At 43.6% G+C, this 15,620-nt stretch overlaps 1 long non-coding RNA gene across 1 annotated transcript; it reads left to right on the top strand.

The window, feature by feature from the left end:
* Positions 1-106: 106 nt before the first annotated feature.
* LOC144894338 (uncharacterized) lies at positions 107-13,098 on the top strand. Its single transcript, XR_013625034.1, has 3 exons — positions 107-247; positions 9,083-9,160; positions 12,184-13,098. It is a non-coding gene; the product is annotated as an uncharacterized LOC144894338 (long non-coding RNA).
* Positions 13,099-15,620: the final 2,522 nt, after the last annotated feature.

Genomic DNA, 15,620 nt, shown 5'->3' with positions numbered 1-15,620 from the left:
TGACTCGTGTTTTTTCCCCTTTTTTCTGGAATCTGGGAGAGTCCAAAGTTGTGATTTTGTTTATTATGTGGTGATAAGGTACATGTGTTTCATCGCAGGCATTCACGGAAGCGCTGGGAGCGCTTTGTACACAGTGAGAATCAACATTTGGTGAGCCCGGAGGCATTGGACTTTCTGGACAAGCTGTTGCGTTATGATCACCAGACCAGACTCCCTCCCCGTGAGGCCATGGAACATGCATACTTCTGTAAGACAACACAGCTCAAACATCCATTGTCTGTAGATGCAGCAATGTACAAATCACTTTTTCTTAAATACGACGTCCACACAGCCTCCTCTTAAATACCACTAAAGGTGGTTACACAGCAATAAGCTCCTGATCTTTTCAAAAAGGCAAACCCGTATGTTTATAAAATATATTTGAGGTTTTGTGCGAGTTTGCAAAGGTAAAATGCAATGCGCTTCAAATGAATGAATATGAAACTCAATTAAAAAACCCTCTTTTTCTATAGTATCTTCTACCGCACTATACTACCAATGGTGAAATGACAAGTCGCTGCTTTCCAGCTGAGAATTGCCCAGATGTTTGGTTCTGATTTGAACAGATACCTTCTGTACATGGCCTTGGAATGGATTTTGTTGCTTTCTTTCATCACGCCATGTCCAAGACGAATAAAATGTATGGAGTTCAGTGAGGAATGTTTATTTGCTGTTAGAGTAGAACCCCCATCATGGTAATGAAGACCCGTGTAATCCTCAAATTCACCATGGGGAATGTTATGAAGTGAAGACTACAGGCCAAACTAACTTAACAAACCATTGAGAATTCCCTTCAGGGAAGAGAATGCCGACATTTTTGGGCAAGATACTAAACTCTGTCATGACATAAAACCTTTAATAATGAGATATCGGGGTGCAAGGCAAGCATCAGTGCGATTTGGAATACCACGCAAGAGAAAAGGACACAGACACGGTGCAAAAATAGGGTGTATTCTGGGCCTAAAAATGTTGAAATGGGATTGGTGGAATGCCATGCCTTGGAGCACATTGTTGAAGTGTGATGGAGGATCTGCGGGATTCTGGGATGCCAGTTACAGGCTTGATAAAACTGAATGATAGACTGAATAAAATAAAATAATATCGTCAATCCCACCTCAAACTTGTAAAAACAATTTTTCCATTTCATTTATTATTTTGCAGGTAGCTCAATCGAGACATGCATTGTGCCCCTGCAGGATTGCAAAAAAGTGAACCAAATCACGATTGAGTAGCTCTCATGGCGCAAAGATTATCATCATTAGCTGTCCTATGACAGGATAAGGCCAATTCGTGAAATCATTGAGTTACAAAAAATAATTCCAAATAGTAGAAGGGGTTAAACAGAATAAGTCACCGATCATTGATTTGGGTTAAAAGGGCGATTCATATTGTTACATTTGTGGGGGTAGGGAAGAAATACCATAATGGAGATAGGAATGTATAGGTTTTAGCTTGGACCTTAGACGTGAAGAAGAACCCAGATGTAATAAGTAGGGAACCTGTCAGGTTAAGTGTTTGCATGTCGCCATAAGGGGCGTGGTTTTTGTGTTAACAAGACAGGGCTTAAGATTAATTCCCGTGTGTAATTGCTTCCTGTGATTTTCCCTTCCGGTTTTACATTCACTTGGTCCCTTAAACCACAACAACTGACATTGCCAATAGAGACTACACTCTGCCCCGACAACTCGTAACGAGAGACCACACCCCGAGAGTCGAGATTGGTCCAGGGGACATGGAGTGGTGTTGACGAAGCTCGGCGATTGGTCAGGGGTGATTTCAGAGGTCGAATGTTTGAGAGAGAAGACGACGACATCTCCCCTTGCTCGCTCTCTTAGTTATTCGTCGCGTGAGGGAACGGCTGCGTTTTCGTGCCCGGGCACGCTGTGGAGTGATTTTGGAGCCTTTGTAAACTGTTGGCACTATCAAGGAAGAGATTGTCGCAGCCGTCGAAGAGGAGCCAGAAAGCGACGCTTCGTGGGGCTTGTGGCGGTTCAAACGGAGTGGGACTTGACGGAAGAGCGATTCGGCGCCATCTTACTCCCGCCGACGATCGGGCCATTGGCCGAACTGTGGGACCCGTTCCACGGCCACCAGGCATCCCACAGCCCTTTTTGAGGCCGGAGCTGAGTACCGGCCGACGAACGAAGTTTTTTTTTTTTTTTTTTTTTTTTTTTTTTTTTTTGTATACAAGATCGAGGCTCGTGAAAGAGCGAACATTAATCACACAGAAAGACAAACAGACACATAAAACAAATAACATCGGGAGCGGTAGACAAGATGAGGAGAGAGGGGGAAGGACACAAACACAACATTTGAGAGCAGGGACCGAGAGACATGGAGACATCGAGAGATCTGTGGGAGGGAGAGGGCTTTGGGGGGAGGCATGTGAAGGGGGGTGGGGGGGGGGGGCGGGGGGAGAGGTATAAACATATGGACACTGCCAGGACTTCCAGGAAAGAAGTTGGAATTTCAAACAAGGTGGATCTGGGGTGAATTAGTGGGGGTAGAAAAGATCAAGGTTTTGGATGGGGGAAGATAAGAGATGGTGGTGAACAGCTGTTTTAAAGACCTGGAGGGAAGAGTGGTATTGAAGGGAGTGTGGGAGTTTGTTCCAGAGGCGGGAGAAAAGAGGAATGAAAGAGTGAAGGTGAGCAGAGAGCCGAGATTTCGGCAGTTTAACCATCAGAGGGTTGCTGGCAGATCTTGTGCGACCTGTAGGAATATTTGGGGGACAGAGCACAGAGAGAGCTGGGGGAGCAAGGCCGGAGAGGAGTCGGTAGAAGACAGAAAGACCACCTACCTGCCTGCGGTGAGCGAGTGAAAGGCCCTCAGAGATAGCTTCATCGCGGGAGATTCCAATGATTTTGAAAGCTTTGGATTCAACAGCGTGAAGCCGAGCCAGGTGTGAGGCAGGAGCACCAGCCCTTAGGGGAGAACAGTATTCCATTGAGCTGCGGATGAAAGCCTTGTATGTGGTGAGGAGCTCAGGTGTGCCGAGGAAGGACTTCGCACGACGGAGGATGCCCAGTCGGCGACTGGCTTTGGAGGCCAGCTTGGAAATGTGGTTTTCCCAAGAAAGATCATGGCAGATAGTGAGACCAAAAAGCTTGAGCGACAGAACTTCTTGGAGAGGATTGTTGAGAAAGTAGATGGGAGGGTTGTCCAGTCGATCTTTTCGGAGAGACATAGTAAGAGAGTGAGATTTGTCAGGATTGAAAGACATGTTCCACTTGTTTGACCAGTCTGTGATTTTGTCCAGGTCTTCAGAGAGTGAGGAGGCTGCAGACTGCCGATCTGAGGGAAGAGGAATGGAGCGGCAGAGAGTGGAGTCATCAGCAAAGAGATAGAGAGGATTTTCCAGAGAGTCGGAGAGATCATTGATAAAGACCAGAAAAAGCACAGGGCCCAGCACACTGCCTTGGGGAACTCCAGCCTGAACAGGAAGGGGAGATGAGAGAAATCCATTCAGGGCCACACGTTGACTACGACCAGAGAGGAAGTCCGCAAGCCATGCATGGAGATTTCCATGGATACCATAGGAGGAGAGTTTGGTGAGCAGAGTTGGGTGCCAGACCGTATCGAAGGCACGTGATATGTCAAGGGAGACGGCTCTGATTTCCTGTTTGGCATTGAGGACCTCCATCCATTGTTGAGACAGCAGAAGCAGCATGTCCAGAGTAGAGTGACCTGGTCTGAAACCAAATTGATGATCAGAGATCAAGCCATTGGAGAAGAGGAAAGATTTCATATCCGAAGCAATGATGGATTCCATGACTTTGCTGATAATTGGGAGCAGGCTGATTGGTCTGTAGTTGCAAGGATCTGTTTTTGCACCTTTTTTGTGTAAAGCGGTAATGTTAGCTGATTTCCAGGATGCTGGCAGATGACCTTGAGCAAAAGATAGGGTGAAAAGAACAGAGAGAGGGTGAAATAGAGCGGCAGAGCAGGATTTTAGGACCCGTGGGCTGATGCCGTCTGGTCCAGTTGCAGAATCAGAGTCGAGGTTTGACAAAAACTCCTCCACCTTGTCAGGAGAGAAGGACACAGAGTTCAGGAGCAGTTGGGTTCGACTGGGAAAGGTGGGAACAGAGAGAGAAGGGTTTGGGACTAAGGATTTTGAGGCAAACACAGAGTTGAGGCATTCGGCTTTGTCACGTGCGATGTCAACTGTGTGGCCATTTGAGGTAAGGGAGGGGATGGAGGGGGAACAAACACCAGAAACGGATTTGACCAGACGCCACCAGGATTTGGAGGAAGGAGACAGGTTTGAGAGTTCATTCTTGAGTGAGGAGAGATAGTGCTTCCTGGCTCTCCTGAGGGTAGACACACACTTGTTCTGAGCTTGGTGGAAGGAACTGAGATTGCCTTCAGTTGGATTAGCCTTCCAAGAGGCAAAGGCAAGTTGTTTCAGGGCAACTGCCTCACCACAAGATTCAGTGTACCATGGATGGGCAGTTGTTTTCTTTTATCATTCCATTGTTGTGTAATTGTGTCTGATGGAGGATCCTCACCGTAGGAGTTATAGTTTTTACCTCGCATTTCATTTTTATCGTACCGCATTTATTTTCATTAAATTCATTTATTGTGCATTTTATTCTTGTGTCGCGTTTCTTTGTTCTGTCGGTTTCAGATTAGACCCTGTGTGCTCGTACAGGCAAGACCTCAGTTCCTTCCTGTCCAGTGTGTGCCAAAAAAGATTCCGCCAAGTGTTGAACTGCTGCCTTGGAGTTAACCGATCGGCTATCCGTCTGAGGCCGGTGTTCATTGGCCATGGACATGACAAAATGACAATATTAAGACTGTTAATCGTGAATATAATTTTGCTTGTCGATCATTTTCGCAATGCCATTTTCACACAACTCTTTCCAATTGTTACCGCAGCGACAGGATTGCTCCCATGTGGAAATGCTAACTTCACATCTTTTTCAAAGTCATTTGAGATGGTCTTTGTAGCGTAGATATTCATCACCACTATTACGATGGCCAGCAGCAATTTCAGAATAGAAAATTGATTTTTGGCAGTCGGTTGTCGTAACGCAGCTTTGCTAAGGCCAGATGCACGAACATGGGTTTGAAGTTCGAAATGCACCCAACATCTCTAAGATACAAAGTCAGACCAATTTATTTTAAGAATTTTAACGCAAGTGATGTTGCTGCATTGATCCATTTAATGTGGTTGGCATACAGGGGGAAAGTTTCACGTCTTTAGATAAGAGTAGATAAACCTATGGCACAATACACAGCTAAGTTTGTATGCAAATTAATGCCAGCGGAGTGCCACACATGATTCCGCAGTTTGCTGAAGCTTGCGGCCGAGATGCGATAACTAATTTCACGATCATTGCTGAGGGTATTTTAAATATTGCTACCAAGATAGACAAGGTTGTTCACCAAATTCAACGCAGCGCCATCAATGGCAAAGGAGTGGGAATTTTGAAATTTTTAAGGAACTATTGGTTGATGTAAAATTTGTTTTAGATGGATTGATTGCTTAGCCAAAGTTTGGTCTGAATCCACCCATAGCTTTTTGAGATATCGTGCTATATATCGATTTTAGCAAGATCACTCAATGGTGAAGAATCACTTAAAAATTATAGGAACAGGATTTGAATCTTCACCAAAATTTAATAAATTCTTCCTTGTCACATACCTAACTTCTCCACCAAATTTCAGCCGAATCAATACACAACTTTGAGATATCCCAGTTCAAAGACAGACGAGTGAAAGCACAACTGTTACGGATCCGTCACTTCCACCTTTGTTGCTCTTATATACTTGAAGGATTTTTAGTTTCAGGTAATATTGTTGTGTGAAATGGAGACGACTTTAGTAAAACGTGAAAAGAAGTGTTTGTGAAGGAAAAAGGAAGGCACGGAAAACAAACCGGAAGAGAAGGGAGGAGGAAGAGACGGCCATGAGAGAGATGCAGCCGTGAATCGCATCGAGGCTGCGAGCTGACTTTTTCGAGGCTGCGATGGTCGCGAATGAGTTGAGGCTTCCCATGAAAGGGATTGCCCACGACATCGTCCTATATTGCGATTGCAATTAAATCTGCGTCTCCGGTTTTATTACCAAGCGTGAGTTATTGTTGGAGAAAAACCGAGCGCCTCCATTACAGGCTGATGCGCCATTTTGTCCTCGAAGAGACTGTCCACTTAGTGCATCTTGTTTTGTCGTTGGGATTTCCATATCAACCTCATCGTGTTGATTGCCATTTGTTTACCCATCGGCTCAATTCCCATATTGACCTCTCACCTCGTAACTCCTCGTTCTCGTCGTTCTGCACGGCTTCAACCAGCGTGGGGATCTGTGCACGGACTTTGGGGAATGTTACATTCCACTCACGTTTGGCGTGTCGTGAGTTTATTGCTTTGAGAGCATTGGGGAATGATGGTACCATCATATGTGTTGTTCACTTGATGCAAGTGACATTTTCATTGTACTTTCTTTAATAATGTTATTATTGTGTATGTGAGGACATAAGTTGAAGCTGAAGGGAAAGGTGTATGCTGCATGTGTGAGAAGTGTTATGATTTATGGAAGCGAGACATGGGTAATCAACGTAGAGCAGCAACGAAGGTTGGAAAGGGTGGAAATGTGAATGGTTCGACGGATGTGCGGAGTATCGTTGAGAGAGAGGAAGACAAATGATGAATTGCGAAAGATGATGGGAATAGAGCCTGTGATTGATGCTGTGAAGAGGAACAGGTTGAGATGGTTTGGTCATGTGTTGAGGAAGGATGAAAGTGACTGGTTGAGAAGAGTGATGGAAATGAATGTAGAAGGAAGTAGAAGATGGGGAAGACCGAGAAAGACTTGGCTAAAGATGGTGGAAGAAGAAATGCGGGCAAGGTGGTTAACAAGGAGAGATGCAGAAAATAGGGCAAAATGGAGAAGATTGTCATGGGGACCGCAAGGCTAACCCCCGCTCTAGCAGGGAAAATGGCCTTTAAAATGCATGTTGTTGTGTATTGTGTATGTGAGGGTTCTTAATACAATTACCTGTTTGTTCTACAATTGTATTGGTGTGGTTTTACCATGGTTTATTAGAACACTAAAAATAACAAATCTTTCTGCCGCGTTCCCTCTCGAGACTCTGAGGTGCACCGTAACCAGGGTTTGGGGAGGTAATACGTAAAAATAACCTCCATCCACTCTCGGTGGTGGAGGTAAATACCACCATCAATTCGCACATGAATGCAATTCCACTCGGAACATCCTTCCCAAGGAAGTGTTCAAAAAAGCCACAAGGAGAAATGTGAACAATGTTGGTGCTGCGAGCGATGTGAACAAGCCCCGCCTCACACTCATCTCAATCGCGAATGGGGCTGACAGCTTATTGCTCATTTTGATGTGACTATTCATATCATCATGCAGACTACGAATCGGCGAAATTAGATTGCCCGGACAACCAAGTCGACCCAAAATTTCCCACCATAAACATTGATATAGACTATCAAAAGCCTTGGTAAAATGAATAAAAGCAGCAAAGAGAGGAAGATTTTGCTCTCAATATATTTCCTGAATTTGACATTGAGAGAAAATCGCGTCAATAGTCGAACGATTCTTGCAAAAATCATACTGCGACTCCCTTAAAATTCTTTCCCTGAAAGAAACAAGACTACTTTGCATAATTTTGGCAAAATCTTTTTTGCAGTGGCCGATAGAAGATGAATTCCACAATACAGTAGTTGCATGGATTTGACTGGTCACCTTTTTAAAAATCCTTATAACATTTGCATTCTTGAAATCCCTTGGTTAAAAACTCATGAACCCAAAAAGCAGAGAAATGATGAAACAGAAAGGTGTGGAAGTGGGCAATTTTCCAACATCCCATTGGGATAGAATCGGGGCCATAGCTCTTGTTTTTCATTTGCTTGATTGCACCATTAATTTCAGAGATTAATGGGGCAGTGTCGAGACTTTCTCGAACAGGACGTTGAGAGATTGAATCCAAAACGCTAATTGAGAAATTATCATTAGCTTTGATAAGATTGGAGAAATGCTCATGCCAGTGATAAAACATTTGAGACTCGTCTGTTAAAACGTCATTATTTTGAGCGAGGCGAGAAGAGCTTGATTTTTTAAAAATTGGACCAACAATATTTTTTATTGCTCAGACAAATTTGTGGCAATTGCCAGAATCAGCTAGTTGTTGGATTTCAATATTGCTTTGTTTTGCTGCCACAGATTGTTTTTGCACAATGAGTGTCGTGCCGAAGATTTTGTTTTTTTTGGTGCCACACGCAAATTATGTGTTGCTGTTCTTGTTGCACGCGTAAGTTATTTGATGCACCGTGTTTTGTTCAAAACAAGTTTTTTTTTTTTTTGTTTTGTTTTTTACAAAGGCGTTTTTCTAACAAGTTTTGAATTTCCGAATCTTTTTCATCAAACCGGTCATGATTTCGCCATTTATTCACACCAACACGATTTTGCAGCAACCAGAACCACGTTTTTCAAAATGTCCCAGTTTGATGATGAAATGTCAGTATTGTTTGAAATGTTGATTCACTGATAATTGATCAGAGTTAAGTTTTTAGACAGAAATTATTAGAACATTCTTAATTTAAAAAAAATTTCTGTACATCAAAGTGAAGGTAGAGTATTGTTTTGATCAATTTGATGCTTGGATTGTCCAAGAGGCAATGAAACGTCAAAGGGAGTGGTCGGTGTTCCAGTCCGCATTACTCATGCACATCACACAAGTTACATTTTGGATTAATGGAATAATGTATAGTGTGCTATTGTTTGGACAGAGCATGCTGTCAGGTATCCCTCCTCGTGACCGGCACTCTTAAGTGTTACAAACACTGGTAGCAAATAGATGTTTAAGTTGTGATTGGGGCATGACGAGGTCCTACAAGACATTAAATGGCCGCACACCAAGGCTTGTTTTGCATTGTCTATAAAATACTGTTCCATAACTTTTGCCCTGTTAGTGTATTTTGCTTGCAGTTTTCTCTCTGAGTACAGGTTTATGGTGGTTGAGCTTGAATAGTGTGCACACACTGTGATGGTTGCTGATTATGGCCATCTACCTCAGATCCTGTGGTGAAGGAGCATGGCAGGAAAGGTTCCATGAGCAGTCTTTTCTCCAATTCATCTCCCAGCACAGTCCCAGGTTACTACCAACACCAACCATGTGACTCAACATTGATCAATTGGTATACATGATATCTAAAGATGGATTCCATAATATCACCGATTGAAGCACACCTGACCCACATGATCAAAGTCGTGCTGTGGCGCCAATTTGTCCATTTTGTCACGATGGCTGTTTCTCGTGCAATATATTTTTCAAAATTGAGTGATTCATGATTCATCATTTGAGTGCCGATTACAGATGGAAAAAGTGATTAATATGTGTCTTGGTTTTTCGGCATGGGAGGGTCTTTGTGTGTTGTGTTTGTGTGTTGTGACGTCTGACATTGTGTACGTAACTTATAACTATTTTTTGGTCCCTCTTTTTTCTGCTTATCCTGAACCTCATTAATGACCCAATCGCGTAGGGCCAAAAACTCATGATCTGAAATGCCGTACTTTATTACCCTGCGCTTGCGAAGCGAAAAGCGGGGTTCAGCGATTGGGTGTGTCCCTACGCATGTCGTATGTGCATGTCTGCATTTTAAAAACTAGGGCATGCCCGTACGATATCTATATCTAAAATTATATCCCCCCCCCCCCCCCCTCTATTTACATGAAATGGTTTGGTCCAAAGCGAACGGCTTCGGAGTTTGGTAAAGAAATCGCCATAGCGTGCCCAAACGCGCAGGAAAGCGAAAGAATCGCAAATGTAAGGAAATGCCCGTACTTCCGTAAGGAAGAGAAAAGAAATGAAAAGGAAAAACATTCCAAACCGCGAGGGAAAACAACACGGCACGTCGACACAACAACGTGTCCTGTGATTGGCCGTACGTCGCTGCCCCCAAAAAAAAGCTTTCACCGTCCGGCGACTGAATTTAAGGGGAAAAATAAAACGCTCTTCGCTTAAAACAACGCCCTTCGCTCTGACTGAATTGGGACAATGTTTTTATGTTTTTAATTGAATTACTATCCGTAATGGCGCACGCTCTCACGGGAGCTCCGGAAGGTCGTATATCGCAGTTACGATGAATCGCAAATTAGTTTTTATTAGTTTTAAAACATAGTTTAACGCCAACATAGCGCCAACATAGTTTGCAAACGTGAAATAAATGAATACGCTCTCAAATGTGCCGTCCGAGGCAGAGTCTGTTCGCCACGTTCGGCACACGTGATAGCTCGCTGCTCTCTGATTGGTTGAATCGTTTTTTGGACATAGCTCGGTAACTGCTTGTCCGATTAATTTCAAACCTTGAAAAAGCACATCCTCGGGTCCCCAGCAATATACCTGGCAAGTTTCAAGTATATCGGACCGGTAGTTGTCGAGAAACAGCGGTCACAGACAAACATACATACAAACATACAAACATACAAACATACAAACATACAAACATACAAACATACACACAGAGATTGCTGGAATTATAGATAGATGCATATTCTCGGGCACCGTTGGTCCGATTGACACAAAAATTTCACCATCGGAGGGCGTCCGCCTGTACAATTTGTCGTAATTATGATGTCATAGGTCATGTGGTATGGACATGGCCATCTTGGAAAAACGTTGCACCTCTATCTCCGAACCCGCTACATGGAAAAAATTTAAGCTTGGTGCATTGTCAAGTACTCCCCATGGAGAATAAGTGTTGATGATTATGGCATCAGTGCCTTCTTTATGATATCGTAATTTGACAAGTACAACGCTTGATACGATCAGTATGAAAAAAAATTCTCTACAACTGTTGCTTGGTCGAAATTTTCACCATAGGAGCGAGCGCCTCTTCCTTTAGAATTGTTTAATGATTATGATGTCATAGGTCATGTGGTACAGGCACCATCTTTGAAAAAACAAAAAACCGTTGCACCTCTGTCTCCGAAACTGCTCCATGGGAAAAATTTAAACGTGACTCATTGTAAAGAACTCTGCATGGGGAATAAGTGTTGGTAATGATGACGTCATTGGTGCCTTATATGACATCATAATTCGACAAGTACAACACTTTATCTGATCAGTTTGAAATTGATTGAGCGTTAGCTATACAACAATTATATTAGAGAATGTGAATTTATGATGTCATTGGTCTCGTGGTCTGACAGCCATATTGGTTCAAATGAAAAAACCCTTTAAAAAAACCAGAGTTGGCTCACACCAAGTTGACTGCATGGGGTAAGTATTCTATGAATACTATGTCGTTTCCATAATGCATTTCTGTGATTGTATTTCCTTTAATGTAAAGCACACCCCTCTATATAACCTACATTCTGTTGCTCTTGATCATCTTCCATCTTTGCCCGTATTTTGGGAGATTACGGAGACTTTGCTATATTGTCGTGCGTACTGAGCCTAAAATTTGACTTTGCCATCAAAGGACAATTTAATACATTTTGGTCAACGATGTGCATACAATGTTGTCGGGGTTGATTGAAAAAAAATTTAAATCGAGGGTTTTTTTTTATTTTTATTTTTTATTTTTTTGGGGATAAATTTACTCGATTGAAGCCAAATTTTAGAGATGGCCTCCATCGACGACCTTTAAAAACGCCCACCAATTATTGCTGATTCTTTAATGAGAAGGGTGTGGGAGGGTTGTAGTATTACTTGTATCACAAATTGGCAAATGGAGCAAATGGAGAACATATTTACCCTCACCAGAGGAGGGGGAAGTATTGTATTTGTATTTGGGTTTGCCTTGTCGACACATAATGTGCTAAAGTCGGCCACAAGCTCCACCTGGTGGTGGCTCAGCCAGTATTGCACGTAATCTTTTTTTCAACCGATCACGTTTATAAAGCACGTACTACAGCAATACGTCCTACATCAATAAAATACGTGTATCTATAAAATACAAGTCTATTTTATACGTCTATAAAATACATACTTTGGGAAAGTGAATGTATACAAAAAAACCGAAACGGTCTGTCCGTCACACCAACATAAACAACCATCATAAATGCATCGTCTGCACACTGCACCAACACAATATATACCATACAAACACCCCATAAAAACAAGTCCTGGTGAAGGTCTGCAATCTAATTGCTTTCTTTTTACCGTTGTGGCAGGGATGAACTCGCCACGTGGCAGTCTGACATCATCTCAGCCCATGCTCCCACCACCCGGGACACCTGTAGCTGCCCCCGTGGCAGCTGCTGCCGGCTCCCAGCCCTGAGAAAAACGGTTCTCCTCCCCGGGGTAGGCATGCTTGGCTGGCCTCACACTCTCCCATGCACTGGGCAACGGGGTCTGGCCTGGACGAGCCGTCCCTTCTCTTCCCCAAGCTTGGCGTTCGATGACAAACATGGCCAAGTGTGGTGTTCCCATCCCAGGCACACTTTTACCTCCCCCCGTCTGTCCCAGTACAAGCATTTCGACCTCGACTTTGCCTTTGTCTAAATGGACCTTCCCGAGCCAGGCATTGCTTTTCCCAGCCTAACGGCCCTGAGCTCCATTTCTCTGACATGGTGACCTTCCTGTCCCAGCCCACAAGTCCTCAATTTAGGATATATCCCTCCCCTTCCCCACCCTCCTCAGCTGCTGTTTACAGTATGAAGGTTTGGGATTTTTCATTTCTTATGGGTCTTGCTTTTTTATAGCATTATGTAAAACATTTGTACAAAACTTGTGGCAGTACAAGTCACTTTGCCGTACCTTTGGCTGGGTTCATTGTAAAGACTGTGTCCCTCTCCCCGAGATTCGGAGCCAAGGCTTGTTGTTCTGCATCCAGGAAGGAAAGAGCGAGTCGAGTGTTTATTGTAGGTTGCCCAGGGTGCAAACGGAGCAGGATACCTATGATGTTGGCAGATGGGAACGACCCCTTCTGCTCACCGTATTGCTCACACCACCCCCCCCCGCCCCCCCTTTCCCGCAATTTCCCTTATTCTTTGTTTCTCCCTCTGAGCGTATTGCCTGCCTGGCTGCCCTGCATTACGCGGGCACGCAAGGCAGAGAGACCCAATAAACAAGATTGTGTCCAGTTACCTGTCTTGCTGTTCATTGGGACGTTTAAACGTATTCATCTATTTTGAGTATCATTTGTGGTGACCTGCTAGCATTTGATCGTGTAAACAAATCCTCGTACAAGTTGTTTCACCTTTGATGTGTTGATAAAAAGGGGGGCGGGTGGGGGGCGGGGAAGAAAAAAAAAGGCAGTTTCATTTTTTGTTTGTGCTCTTAAATTGCAAGATTTTTGCTGTTGGAGATTTTCATCTTTCAGACTTGACCCTGAAGGAAGTTTGCAGTTTGAACGGTTACCAAGGGGAATGAGGAACTGCTTCATTGGCTGCACAATGGTGACTGCGTTCACCTGTTTGCGTTGTACACCTGCTCACGTGTTTCCAAAGGGATGGGAAGAGGTGTGTGTGTGTGTGTGTGTGTGTGTGTGTGTGTGTGTGTGTGTGTGTGTGTGTGTGTGTCTGTCTGTCTGTCTGTCTGTCTGTGTGTGTGTCTCTGTCTGTGTGTGTGTGTCTGTGTGTTGAGGGCCATACTTTTCTCATCTCCACTGCTCATAAAAGGTTGTGTGTGTGTGTGTGTCTGTCTGCATCACCGTGCCAGTTATCCTGCTCGTAGTCATGCAAATGAATAAAAATGATGAGACCGGTTAACTTTTCTACATACGAACCATTTCCAATGTATTTTTCACAATTTATGGATGTGGGAATTTACTGCGTGATTTGTTGACGTCGCACTTTCCCAATGGAATATGAAACGCTGTAGTAACTGCTATCCGTGAGTCTGCACTGGTGCTCAGATCTACTGTAATCTATATACCCCGGCAAGGCTCTGCGTCATGTGCTGTTTTGTTACTACTGCAACCAGTCCGGATGGATTGTGGACATTTTTTATTTTTGTGTGTGGAAGAAATGGGTAAATGGCTTGGAATTTTTTTTGGCAGCTGGTCTTGCGATCAGCTCATAATGATGAATGTCTTGTCGAACAAATAATGATGGTTCGGGGGTGGGTTTAAGGTTAAGGTAACCTCAAAATGAGCAGAGGTGAACTTTGGTGACCAAGGTTTTGTAGTTTTCTATAGAAGAATATTGTCTAGACTTGTGGAGATCAGGATGGAGGGTTATTTTTGTTACGAAATTGGCAGCAGACAGCTCATGTCTAGACATTTTGCTTGAGGCTGGCATGGTCATTTGCAACCACTTTTACACATTGATAATTGCGTGTAAAAAGCTTTGCTCTATTGTTTTTTTAAAATTTTTCTCAGTGTTTTTGTTTAGGGACAAAAATATGTCTGGAGTCTTCACAGCTGTATGTGCACAATGCATATACACGATAGTCCAGGGATATGTTTAGCGGGAGGGCTCTAAGTCTAAGATATATGTGTGTTTGTGTGTGTGGTTTGAATTGAGGATCCGAAGCTGTTCATTTTTGTGAAACTGTTGCCCATGCTACTCCAAGCAGTTTGGAAGCCAAGCTTAAACCACCACGACCATGCATTTTGATACAGAATGAGTACATGAAATATTTAAAAACCGTAATTATCTCGAATTTGAGGTCCTTGCAGCATACCTTGCTTTGGATTTGGACAAAAAGGTTGTAATACAAGTGTTACTTGAAATACTGCATTGTTTGTTGTCCCAGTAATTGCTTTATTTGGAACAAAGACAAACTGACATCTTCGTCGCAGCTCTTAATTTTACAACTGCAAAAACTGTAGTTCATCTTTGTGCATTTACCACTGGTATTATTGTTACTTCCATGCGGTTATCGAGGGGACGGAGTGGTATCGGCACCGTCGGTGTCACCATTTCTTTCGAAAGGAGAAAAATATGGGAAATTGCAGGGGATGGGGTGGTGGGAGAAATTTCAAAGCGGTTGACCATAATTGTTTCTGAATGCAAATTCGACTCGCGGAAATGCAAGAAATACCTGTGGATGAGATGTGGTGAAGAGTTCCTGTAACTGGCAGAGTACCCCGCCCCGCTGCCTCGGCTATTCCCGAAAAATAAAAAAATAACCTGTGTTGTGCCCACATGAAGTAACAATATGCATAATGCTTGTGCATATATATGTCGTGGTTATATCGAGAAAGTAGCCGATTTACGTTGTGCATGTGTTCCTAAAAATTGTGACGTTATTCGAATATGATTATTCCCATATACAGTGCATTGTGCTATGAGGAGAGGGATGCGTTGCCAGGAAAAGAAATTTGGTCACACCAACTTAACTTAACCTTCACTTACCCTGCCACACTGACGGGGGGGGGGGGGGGGGGGGGTTATCTCAAACCCCTTTTACATGTTACTAATAATGGCCAAAGCCCCACTAACGAGGGTCGAGTACATCATGGACATACGTGGTACACTTCACCACAGGGTGAAACATGTGAGACTGGGAGGTAAAGCGACTGCATCCACTGAACACTTGCCATGTTGTCTGTTCTCCACCAGCGGGCGCCATTGCTGTTGCACTGGCAGACCGCACACCACTGTATTGAAATTTTTCGCAAGAAGCACAACAGTACTGTACTTAATTTTTGAACGATGTTATT

Source organism: Myxine glutinosa, chromosome 11, assembly GCF_964187855.1.
Source record: "Myxine glutinosa chromosome 11, kmMyxGlut1.1, whole genome shotgun sequence".
In the NCBI taxonomy this organism is placed as follows: domain Eukaryota; kingdom Metazoa; phylum Chordata; class Myxini; order Myxiniformes; family Myxinidae; genus Myxine; species Myxine glutinosa.
This window is presented reverse-complemented; position numbering and strand designations above follow the sequence as displayed.